We start from the raw sequence: 13,034 nt of genomic DNA on the forward strand, positions 1-13,034 counted from the left end.
GCTGGTATTTTCACTTGTAAGAGCTGGCTGTCCTAAATGCTGTAGGAAATTGCCCTGAAACCCACATGGCAGGCCAAGAAAGGTACAGGGTAGGACCAGATTATTTTCCCTGAGAAATGAATGTTAGTCAAGAAATACATTCTTTAGGGATGGAGCCAGAATAAAGAGCTCTAAGACCCTTGTACTCACCTAGAAAGAAGGATCTCTGAAGAATGGTCAGCTGGGGACTTAGCCACACGTTACTGAACAGAAACTCAAGTATCTAATCCAGCAAGGCCTTAGATCCCTTTGATAAGCCTTATATCCAATAGGGTACACCTTCAGGTAGAGATGGAGAAGATGATTTCCTTGCCATAGGAAGCCAGAGGTTATCTAAGTGGTCAGGTCCTTTTCAGAACTAGATAGTCCTCCATAAAGTAGGGCTACCCAGTGAGGTATCCAGCAAGACTTCCAAAATGGCTGACTGTAGGAACTGTCCGTGGTGCTGTAGTTATCCTTGCTTAAGCCCATTGGACAGTTTCTATTATTAACTGCTATATGGCAGGTGCTATGCCACATACTTTATCTACATTGTGTCCTTTATTTTTTTTAAGGTTTTATTTATTTATTTGACAGAGAGAAAGAGGGGCGTGCACAAACAGGGGGAGTAGAAGAGGGAGAGGGAGAAGCAGGTTCTCTACTGAGCAGGGAGTCCAATGTGGGACTCAATCTCAGGACCCTGAAATGAGCCAAAGGCAGATGCTTAACTGACTGAGCTATCCAGGTGCCCCTACACTGTGTCCTTTAATCCTCATGGCAACACTGCAAGGTTAATAATATAATCAGCTACCTTGTTTCTACAGATGTGGAAACTAATACTCTGACTTTCACTTTCTGCCTTATCCCATGTGAATAACCTGAATAATCTCTTCAGATATCATTTGAGGACTTCCAGCTTAATAAAGAGGGGATATCTGTTTAATACCCTTTCTCTGATTTGTGTAAAGAGATCTTGTTACTTTCAAAGATGGTGGTAGTGGAGATCTACACCAAAGGCAACCGAGTTATGTCACAGAGAGTCTAAATTTAATGAGAAAGATTAAGCATGTATAACCATATTTTATCCTGTTGATTAGAAAGGAATACAGGAACTTGAAATATGCTTGACAAAAGAGAAGGAAAAATTACCCTCCCCCAATTAGGAGAAAGCAAATCACGTTTTTGTGCTTGTTTGTTTTGGTGAAGATTAGCAAGACCTTTTTATTCTTTAACAATTTTCTTCTTTTTTTCCCTTGGCTATAAGGTGAAAAAATAATAGGTGCCAAGACAGACAAGATAGAGGGCAGATAAAGGCTCATCCCTTGTTAAATTGTAAGAAATCTTTGCTAGGGCAGTTGGAATCATAATAAAGGAAAATGCATGTGAGCTTTTGTTGCAAACATTTTTTTAAAGATTTATTTATTTATTCATGAGACACACACACACACACACACACACACAGAGGTAGAGACACAGGCAGAGGGAGAAGCAGAGGGAGAAGTAGGTCCCTCTCAGACAGCCCAGTGAGGGACTTGATCCCAGATCCTAGGATCACGCCCTGAACCAAAGGCAAATGCTCCACTGCTGAACCACCCAGGTTTCCCTGTTGCAAACATTTCTGAATCTTAGGACCTGAAATAGTACCGGGATCAGGGAAGAGGAATAAGCTTTTCTCAAACTCTAATATTACAAAAACTCAAGGGGAGAAACATAGTATTTAAGCTAGGAGTAGGGCTGAGAACCAAGTCAGAGGTTCTCGACCTGGATCCACAGACCCTGGGGGTTGGGGTAGGAAGGGAGGTTCATGAAAAGGCTCCATGTGATCTATGCAGACCTTTAAAATGTGACATAATGTTATTCATAGATGCATTTTTAACAGAGAGTGGTCAATAACTTTCAAGAGAATCTCAAAATGTCCAGGAATATCCATAAAGTAAAGAGCTACTCATTTAAATAGTTACTCCAGAAAGGTAGGCCTTAGTGAACAAAGCTTCAAATTATACCTATATATTTATATATCTGGGCTTGAAATAAGCAACCCATTTAAGTATGACACTTATGCTAATTCAGATTAATGCCTATACTTGTATAAGAGTTCTAGTTTCATAGGAAACACATCTAATTAAGTAGAAACTATGTGTTGTTCCTTTCAGTTGGATTTATTTCTTGAGGGAGCCTATAAAGTGGGAGAAAACATCAATCAGTCGGAAAATATTTGATGAGAGCTCACAATGTGGGAAGGCTATCACTCACCTGCCTAAAATTCAATAAATCCTCCTACCTAAGACATTCACATTCTAGTACAAATGCTGGCGGTTACTCTGTGTCTCCATTTATCATGAAGTGGCCCATTAACATTACCAACACAAGATAGCAGGGGAAACACCAAGTGTGGCCCACTCTCCTTTTTGCCCACTCAGCAAAGTTGCTTACTGAACTCTGATTGCCAAATATTTTACTCAGCTGAATGCAGATAAGAGTCAGGAGTCAGCTGGATTTTTAAAGCCCACAGATTCAACTTGGTGGAAGAATGGGTAAGTGCATATAAAATTCCCCTTTTCCTGCACTTCGGTCCTCCATCATTTCCTGACTCTATATGGTGATTTAAAGAGCCATGGGATGTGTGTGTGTGTGTGTGTGTGTGTGTGTGTGTGTGTGTGTGGTGTGGTGACACCGTCTACAAAGAGTATTTGATATCTCTCAAGTGTCTTTGACAGCTCAGTGAGCTGACATAACCCAGAAAACATATGCTGTTATTTTGGGTAGGGCAGAAAAACAAGTATAGTTTAGTTATCTCAGAGCTTCCCCTGAAAAGACCTTACTGAAGGCAAAGAAAGATGTGATTAGTAGACTGTGATCCATGGGGTTCCAGAAGCCTTTGGGTATCTACAAAGATGGGGATTCCACAAATGTGGCAGACACAAGCCCTTCAGCACCATCACTTCATTTTGGGACAGAGGCAGGTATGAGTGGGAGGCAGCTGTGACCTGGAGTAAGCTCAGTCCTCATTGTGATGAGGCAGGCACGAGAGCTGCAGATAAGGATTTGCAAAGGCAAATGACAGCCATGGTGATCAGCACCTCACTCCTCAAGATAATGGTGTTGAGCAAAGAAACTGCGCTCCTGGGTGTCAGAGTCTTAGAACTGGGAGGGACCATGACCTCCATGGCTGTCAGGCCATGTCATGGCTTTCAGGTCAACCTCCACAGGAATCACATGCATAATCTAAGCCAGAACTGGAGCTGGAACCAAGCATTTGACTGTACAGTCATTATTGTTGTTACTGCCCAGCATGTCTTAGGTCTTATTCCCAAATATCCTACTTCTTACTCTTCTCTGACTCAAAGGGAATGAGGCCAGAAGCTGCTCATCATGTGTATTTCCCCTGTAGGAAGGACCTGGAAAAGTTATTCCTGTTGGCTGGCCACAGTCTACTAAAAGGCCAACAGGTATAGAACCAGCTCAATTTTAGGGCTATCATGGTAGCTTCAGAAGCCCCTGGAACAATAAAATAGCAAACATGGAGCATGTGCCAAGAACTGCTCTAGTGCTTCCTCTGTGTGAAGTCATTTAATCATCCTAACCACCCCATATGGTGGTAAGCACTGTTACTCTCCCTATTTTATGGATGCGGACACCTGTGACCAGAGAGGTTAAGTAATATGCCGAACATCACACTGAGAGCAAGTGGCAGAGCTGGGATTCAAACCCAGACAAGTAGGCCCCAGTGTTTTATTCACTGTTCCTTGGCTCTTAGCCACCATTTCTTGATTCTTGGAATTGTTTCTTGGAACAAGACATTAGACTGTCCTTTTTCTACATGGTTGTTCCCCCACCCCCCAAAAAAAACTTGCCTTGCTTACCCAAACCCTCACCTGCTCAAAGAAGAATGGAGGGGAAAGCTTTTGGGCATACATCAGGGAACACACCAGAGTGAGGGGTCCAAGGTAAATTTCCTTGGGTAATCCATTTTAACACTACTTCTCACAAGTCAGAGTTGATGAAGCAACCACTAGTGGCATCCCCTGTTTTCCTTCTTTTTAAAAAGATTTTATTTATTTATTCATGAGAGAAACAGAGAGAGAGGCAGAGACATAGGTAGAGAGAGAAGCAGGCTCCCCATGAGGAGCCAGATTCAGGACTCGATCCCAGGATCACGACCTGAGCCAAAGGCAGATGCTCAACCACTAAGCCACCCAGGCACCCCCATGCCTGCTTTCTCCTTTAAGTGCTACCTGGTTGTTCGGCAAGAGATAAAGGTAGTTCATGATACTGACTCAGCTGACACAGGTGAGGATAGCAACCCATGGAGATGAAGGAAGGAGCATCATTTCTGAAGCACATCCTAGTGCTAGCAAATGGTGCCATTCTATCCACACTATAACCCCTGAGGCAAGGAGCCCTTGTTGGTGTATAGGAACACACATCTCATTACTCAGATCTGGGGATATTGGGGCTTCCATTGTCGTGAAGTTTCAGGTGTTCTTAAAACTGCTACTATCTCCTCATGTTAAAGAACTGAGAGCATTCAGCTTATAAGTCCATGAGCTGGTAAATCACTTTATCATAAGCATCACAACTTCTTGCTTATAGTAAATTACAAGCCCTTAATAAGCTATTTAAATATTAGTGAGAAGCTGAATATTGTTTTTCCAAATCATTGAGGTAAATTTATGGTGTGGTGAAATGAAGTTACATTACATTCCCAAGAAGGGAGAGAAAAAAAATCTGATGAAAATTTACCCTTTCTGTGTTAATTCTAACACGTTTTATGTGTGGGCCTAAATCTAAATGTATTATTACATTTAAGCATACAGTAATGAAGTTTGACCCCAGGAATGAGATGTACAGGGAGAAAGTGGGATCGTGGTCTCTAGATGCTCTGGGGAAAAGTCAACTATCGGGAACCTGAGATTTGATCTTACTCTCAGTCTAGTACCATGTCATTTATGCACAACACTAACCAAGCACTGATGCATCACATTAAGACTTAGGATTCCATGGATGTGTTTGAAATTGATTTACCCCTTTAGAATCACGAGATGTCAGAGCTTAAAGCAATCTCACAGATACTTTTCATTGTTGTGAAATTGGGGCTCAGTGAGAGTGAGTGATTTGCTCAAGTTCACACTGCAAGTTACCATCTGGGTTAGGAATCCAGGTCAGCTAATACTTTGGGAGCAATGCCTATAAGCCTTGTCCAACTCCAACTTCAGCCTTTTCCTAGGGGTTAAAATGGGATCAATTCTTTCACCCATTAACTCTGGGCTCTGATCATTCTCTCCCACCTAATAGCATCTTCATGGGCCCATCAATATTAATGGGAGGTGAATGTATGGAATTTGCTAGAGCTCATAAATGCAATGGGGGCTGTACTTTATGCACAGAATGATATGCAATTTGAATTATTTGGAGATTTATTTAGATTTGACCTTTGCGTTCTTTAATCTGTAGTCTCTTGGCAAAGCAGTGAGTTTGCAGCTGAGAACAATCAGTGACTGGTCTGTGGCACAGGACATAGATCATTGACCATGAGATATATTGGCAGTGTGGCTCAGTGCTGCCACCCAAGGAGACCTGCTCAAGGGTCAGGTCTCATAACCTTCCCAACCAGCCCTACTCCCTACCATTCTCTTTGGGGCTCCTTACTTTCAGATCAAACTGGAAGCCTTCCTTTTGCTTCTCTTGCCTTTTCCTTGCTGCCTTGCCCTACAGGCCTTGCCTTGATCATCCTATTCTCATTTTCTTCAATGTCTTTTCCCCTAAACATGCATATATTCAAATCCTACCCACCTGTTCCCATCCAAACTCAAGTAATTGTGCCATGGTTATATAATATATTAATGCCTTTGATGAAATACGTTTTTTTTTTTTTTTATGGCTTTTGTGTGGGTTGCTTCTGATCCACTTTGCTATGCCCTTTAGCATCTGCCATAGTACTTTAAACAGAGGTATTCTTCATTATATTTAAGTTGGATGAATGAATGAAAGAATGAATTAATGATTAAAGAAATGACTGAACAGAAATGCAATTCTTTCTAGAGTCTTTCACCAAATCAAGGACCACAGAAATTGAAGTTTTGTACTTTCGAGGTTTAAAAAATGTTCTTACTGTTCTGTTACAAAGCATCCCAAGACTCAGTGTCTTAAAATGTGAAGTTATTATTTTTCTTGGTTCTGTGAGCTGAATTATGAATTAGTTCAGCTAGATTTTTTTAAAACTTGAGGTTTCTCATACACTTTGAGTCATATGGAAGCTGTGGCTACAGTCATCTGAAGGCTCAACTGGGCTGGATGTTCATGAGAGCACACTCATATGGCTGGCAGTTGATGCCAACTATTGGACCACTTACACTTGTTGACTAGACTGAATCACCCATATTTAGCCTCTCCATGTAGCCTGGGCTTCTCACAGCATGATAACTGGGTTCCCAAGACAGCAGCCCAAGAGTGAGTATTCAAGACTGCTGGGAGGAAGCCACAAGGTTTCCTATGACCTTGTCTCAGAAGCTCTAGAATGTTAGTTCCACTATACTTTGTTGGTCAAGCAGGTCACTAAGGCCAGCCCAATTTTAAGGAGAGGGAGTAGCGTATGTGTCCAAAAAGGGAAGGTGTTAGCAGTGTCCATCTCTGGAGACTATCCAGATGTCAAGCAAATATATTTTCCTGGAGAGCAACCTATCTCTGTAAGCCCCTTCCTTCATCAGTTTAGCTGCTGCACTGCTGAACACTGGGGATGGCTTTAATATAGGAAATATTTTGAGAAGGTAGGTAGCAAGAAAAAGGAGAATGAGAAGGAGTCAATAGTTTGAGATAATAGTTAAGGAATTAGGCCTGAGAGAGATAATACAGGGTATAAAATGAGGATATTAGGGAGAGGGTGTGGGAGGGTGAGTGAAAAAAACTGCCTCCTTGCTTAATTTGCTCAGTGTATGTTAGGGGTGGGTTGGAGAAAAAAGCAAGTACAGTTGATAAAAGTATTACAGAATGTATTTGCTGTTTTAATCACATATAATTATAATGGAGATTATTTTAAAAGATGGAAAAAGCACCCATAATCCCACCAACTGGTTATAATTATGTTAATTTTTCTTTCCAGTCTTAATTCATCCTAGGTATATCTTACAACTCTGCTATAGTCCTGCTTTAGGCATAGGTTCTCTTAATTTTCACCCAGACTCATTTTATAAATGCTTCTCCATGTTAGATGTCTTCATAGCATTGCTTTAGAGGCTGCATCTCATTCTGGCTGATGGAAATTTGTTATGAGCCAGTGAACTGAACATGATTAGCAAGGGTGACTCAGGTCTCCTGTGGTCCTGTCATCCACTGGTGAATGGGTAATGGGTAAGGCTCTGGGGAAGTTGAACTTGGCTCTTCCACGCTTTGGGGGACTGTCCCTGTCTTGGTTTTTTGCCACAAGAATCTGCTTACTTCTTTTCCTCTTTTTAAAAAAATTTATTTATTTATTTATTTATGATAGAGAGAGAGAGAAAGAGAGAGAGAGAGAGAGAGAGAGGCAGAGACACAGGCAGAGGGAGAAGCAGGCTCCATGTACCGGGAGCCCGATGTGGGATTTGATCCCGGGTCTCCAGGATCGCGCCCTGGGCCAAAGGCGGGTGCTAAACCACTGTGCTACCCAGGGATCCCTGCTTACTTCTTTTCCTGATACTGTTCCAGGCTTGGCACATTCTGGAGGTGGAGGGCATCCCCCTATAGCTGCAATGCCCTTTGCTTTCTGCCTGGTTAGATCCTACTTCACATCATTTTGTGTCCTCCTTGAAGCCTTCCTTGGCCTTTTTTACCCATACTCAAATTTATGACACCTGAAAACATTTACTGTTTGCTTATAGTGACATTCTCTCATCATGCATAGGGCAGCATGATGTCATAAACAGACCCTGGACTAGAAATTAAGATACTTCAACTCATGTCCCATTGCTAACCACCTGCGTGAGCTTGGCTAAGTGTTTACACTCTTTGGGCTTTAGCTTCTCCAATTTTAAAATGAGGAGCTGATCTCCATTGTTCCTTCTCCTATAATTTTACGATCTGAGTCTTTTAACCTTTCAGGTCACTCTGCACACTCTAGAGACTACAGAAAGTTGGTCAATTCGTAATCATTCTCCTCAAAGACTCTGAGTCTTTGTGCTCCTAAGACATCATCTGACAATGCTGAAATGTGTATTATTATTATTGAAAATATGCCAATCCATGTTTTCAATAATAATCTGCCTTCTGCCCTATGCTCTGCTTATCTGCTTCTTTTCATCCAATAAGTAGACTTCAGACCTTGTTCTCTCTTTTTGGTTGAAGCTCTGAGCCTTTGATTATGATAATGTATAACACATGGAAACATACTTTCTGAAGGCCATACTTAAAACACTCTATTAATGTGACATGCCACATATGAATCCCAATAGAATGCCCACAAACCAGTTTGATTCTCCTTTGATGAGGCAGAGATGTAAAGCAATAACTACTCTTCTCAGAGGGAGAAGTGATTAGCTGGAGGGCAGTTGATTCTCTGCTATCTCTATCACCAGAGAATGAAGGCCCACTGTAAGGGCAAGCAGTCTGTCCTGGAAGTCCATGTTTGTTCAACTCAAAATTGCTGAAGATTTGGTTGTGTTAAAAAAAATAAGATTATAAAAACAGTGTTGAGAGTTGAAGGAGATAGATACAGCTTGGCTTAAAATCAGAAAAAGCCAGGGTTTTCTAAGGTAGTTTTTATATCCTAAAATGTGATGTCCTCTGGAGAAGCCACCATTCTGATTAGCCAGTGGTAGCAAATGATAGGACCTCAATTATCCACTCAGAAGCCCAACCCACAGTTAAGACTTACTTCTACCACATTCTCTCATCCTTCCACCCAAGGCATACACACCTTACACTTCTCTGCCTCTGGGCTTTTCCTTACTCTCTTCCTTGTGCTTGGGATACATTGGCCCACATCACTCCTATTAACATTTTTTTTTTCATTTTTTGGGACAAAAAGGAGTTCAAATGATGCCTCTACTTTAGAATCTGAATTAGCTTTTCTACTTTTAGGTCAAATTGCTTAGCTTCTCTTAGTCTCAATTTTCTCATTTGTAAAATGGGGCTAATAATACATCCTGCAGGGCTGTTGTAAAGATAATGGGAGATGGCAGAAGGGTTGCAGCACTGAACACAGTGCTTCACATATAGCAGGGACTCAATGAGTAGCATTAACCATTAGTGCCCTTACGTGTACCTTTTTTTGGCAGTAACACGGTGCTATATGTATATAGACATAGAATCTTATCCCACTGCTAAATAGAAAAGTTCGTGAAGATAGAATTATTTGACACTTCCATTTATTACTTTTATTGCCAAGCAGAGAGCTTTGAACACAGTAGATTCTTAATATGTTTTGTTCAGATGAATTAACTATGTCATTTTACCTACCTTTTTCTCTTGATAATACCAAACAAAGACAAGAGAAAGTTGACATTAAAAAATAGAAGAAATTATTTCTTCTACATTTTTAAGTCACATTATATAGAGTTCAGCTTTGGGGTCTTTTCACTAAAACTGTAAATTCCTGGGAGTGGGAAGGGGATTGAGACCGTGACCTTTTATGTGTGCTTTTGTTATTTAGCGCTCTGCAGGGCACTTGCTGAATGTTTAAGTGTGTTGCTATTCATGATAAAAGCTTGAAGAGTGACAGACCAGGGAGCAGAAAGACAACTTGGTAATGGTTTTCATCTGAGGCAAATACAGGAGAAAGGCTGCTCAAGGGTTATAATTGTCCTAACTACTCTAGCCTTGCTCTGGAATCCTACTCTCTCACAAATGCAACTCTGGAGTTTCTGGGTTTCATTTTCCTGTAAGGGGAGGCCTGGTAATTGGGCAGCCCCTCTCCTGGCATGTCACAATAAGGTCCTTGTGGCAAGAATTATATGCATTCTTCTTAGGAGTGTTCAGGGTTGTAAAGAAGCTATTATCCAAACTGACTTTGGGTTCCGTGTTAGTGACCCTAGCAAGTGAAATAAATCTCTGAGCTCAACAGAAACAGTGTCTCACAGTGGTTAAGACTCTGGAGCCAGATTCTCTGGGCTTGCATCCAGTTCCTCCCTTTCCTTGCTTGTGCAAGAACAAATCATTCAATTTCATCAAGTCTCAGTTTCCCCATCTGTCAGATGGGGATGTGATAATAAGCATGTCTATCTCATAAGATTGTTAGGAGGACCAAAGGTGTTAATGTGCATAAATTACCTGGAACTGTGCCTAGAACATAGTAAGTGCTCTGGAAGTGTTGGCTATTGTTATTTTTGAGCTATAAGGGCTGTTCTCTCAAATTATATGAAAAGCTGTGAATCATGTGCTTCTTTTGTGACTGAGTTTGGCTGTTCCTCATCCGTATGCAATGAGGTGAAAGTGGAGGTGGAAAGGGGAAATTTCTGCAGTAGTACAGGCAGGAACAAAGTGAGCCGCAGCAGCAAGGATGGAACAGAGAGGACAGATTTGGAGATACATAGGAGGAGCCATGGAAGTTACATGTGCAGCTGAGGAGAAGGGAGGATCCAGGAGTGGCTCTCAGATGACTGAGACACAAGATCTGTGGGTGGTGATGCCATTAGTGAAATAGGAGACAATAGGAAGAGGGATTTATATAGGGAGGTCAGGTTTGAGAAGCCAGCAAAATATAGGGATAGTAGGTGAAAATGCCCAAAAGTGCTGCAAAATATGACTCTAGTACTTGGTAGAGAGATCCAAATAGAGCTGTAGATTTAGAAGTCACAAATGCTTGCAGTGAAGGACATGAGAACCAGTAAGATTCTTCAAACAACTTTCAGCCAAGTGCTTGGTGTTTAGACTAGGGTGAATAGTAAATATTTCAGGCTTTGCAAGCCATATGATCTCTGTTGCAAGAATTCACCTTTGGTATCTTGGCTCAAAAGGAGCCATAGACAATACATAAACAAATGGTACAGCTGTGTTCCCGTAAAACTTTATTTATAAAAATCAACGGGCCATAGTTTGCCCACCCCTGCTCCAGACTTGTATCTTACATATAGTAGGTATACAATAAGCTTTTGTTGGATTAGTCTGCTAGCAAGTGACATGAATTAGAGATAAGCCATTGAGTTGCAAGGTATACAGTTGGAAGCCTTTTCTGAACCAAGTCCTAGGCCCTCAGCCATGTTTGATAGATTAGACTGGTAAATTATAGAGTGATGAGAGACCCATTTGATGTTAGACCCCTTGAGGGCCAGGGCTGGTAGGTACAGCAAGGGGCCTTGCTTTCCAGAGAGAGCGTTCTTAGAGCTCTCATGATCTGGGATGGCTTCCTTGTCAGGTCTGGGAAATTGACTGCGAATGTGTTAAATAATTAAGAAACTGCCTATAGGTATTTGTAGCTTCTAGTGCAAAGAATTGGCAATAGGAGGAAATAGGAGAAAACCAAACAGTAGATGAATATTTGAAGCTATGAGACAGAGTAGGAATTTTGGATGCAGGGAACTAGTCATAGAAAACTAAGAGGGGGAGATAGAGAGAGAAAGAGAGGAAAGATACCCCAGCCCTTCCCTTCAAATAGCAGGGAGATATAATAGATGATGAATGGTAGTTAAAATAGTTAACACCAGAGCTGAGGGATATGGCTACTAAATTACTACTGAGCCATCCGGAGGGTGTTTCCTCTCCTTTGTGTGTTGTACTTTTGGCTGGTGGATCAAGCCTCCAAAGTCCATCCTTTGCCATTGGAGACTGAAGCTGTACAGCTCAATTCCCTGCCCAGCTTCCGGAGACAATTTTGGGGTCTTGGATGCCAAGGAAGGGGAGAAAATCTAGAAAATCTATTTGACTCAGGTTGTGAATGGCTCCTTTGTGTGTTTCCAAAGAGAATGTTTGAGAGCGTGATACAGCTCACAGTTTTTTGGGTGTCTGTGCAACTCTCAGAAACAGGTTGCTGTCCATGGCTGCAGTGCTGGCAGCAGCTGTCTGCCAAAATTGGTATATGTATACATGTATGTGTGACACATATGCATATGTATATATTTGGAGAGGGGAGAAGGGAGAGAGACAAGTATTTTTAAATGTTTGAACCAGATGCTAATTGAAGGGCCCCACACTGTCCAACTCTGTCCCACCTCTGGTTTAAGGCAGTGAGAATTCAAATACAGATGAGTGAGTGTAAGAGAGCAAGCAATTCTGCATTTGCTTCCTGGATTTGGTAAGGGATCAAAAGGAATACCAGACTTTAAAACTCAAGATATTTTTAAAGATCAAGATTTTAAACTCTGTATTTCTGGGGCTTCTTTCCAACAGGGCCATGCCCTTCTGAACCGGGCAGGGTAGCTGACACCACTTCAACCTGCCCACACTCTCCAGTCTGCACAGGCCTGATTGGTCTGCTTCTCCCGTTGGTGGCACCTGCTTGCCTTAAGGCTTTGTATTAGTCCCTTGGCTTCCATGCTCAAGTTCATCTTCCCCACTTTGCCACCAGTTATTTCTAGAACTCAGCTTAAGCAGACCACATCTTGCTTTTAGGGCTCCCCAGTCCCTAAGGCAAAGCCAGAGCTCATTGCCTGGTTTACAGGGCTCTTCCACCTACCACAGCCTTCTTCTCTTTCAGCTCTCAGCACTTGCCACCACATTCTCTACAACCTGATGACACTTAACCATCTGACTCTTCTAGGAAGTGCCCCACTAGCTCATCAGGCCATTACATGGGCTTTTCCCACCAACTTAAACTCCTGGTGGGTTTCTACTTATGTTTCATGACTCAGCTGATTTGCTATCTCCCATATGAATACTTGCTTTATCTCTACCCCCTCCCCCTGTTCCCACAGTACTCTGCTGATGCTCCTTTAGTGTGCTACTTATTATATTGTATTATAATTGTCTGAGCATGGGTTTTGGGTTATATATAGATTTGAATCTTAGCTTTTTAGCTTTCTAGCTGTGTGGCTTTTGACAAGTTATGTTAACTTGTTTGGGCCTCAGTCTTATGATCTGCAAAATGTGGCTGTTCAGACCCATCATAGGGC

This window comes from Vulpes lagopus, chromosome 8, assembly GCF_018345385.1.
Source record: "Vulpes lagopus strain Blue_001 chromosome 8, ASM1834538v1, whole genome shotgun sequence".
Lineage (NCBI taxonomy): Eukaryota > Metazoa > Chordata > Mammalia > Carnivora > Canidae > Vulpes > Vulpes lagopus.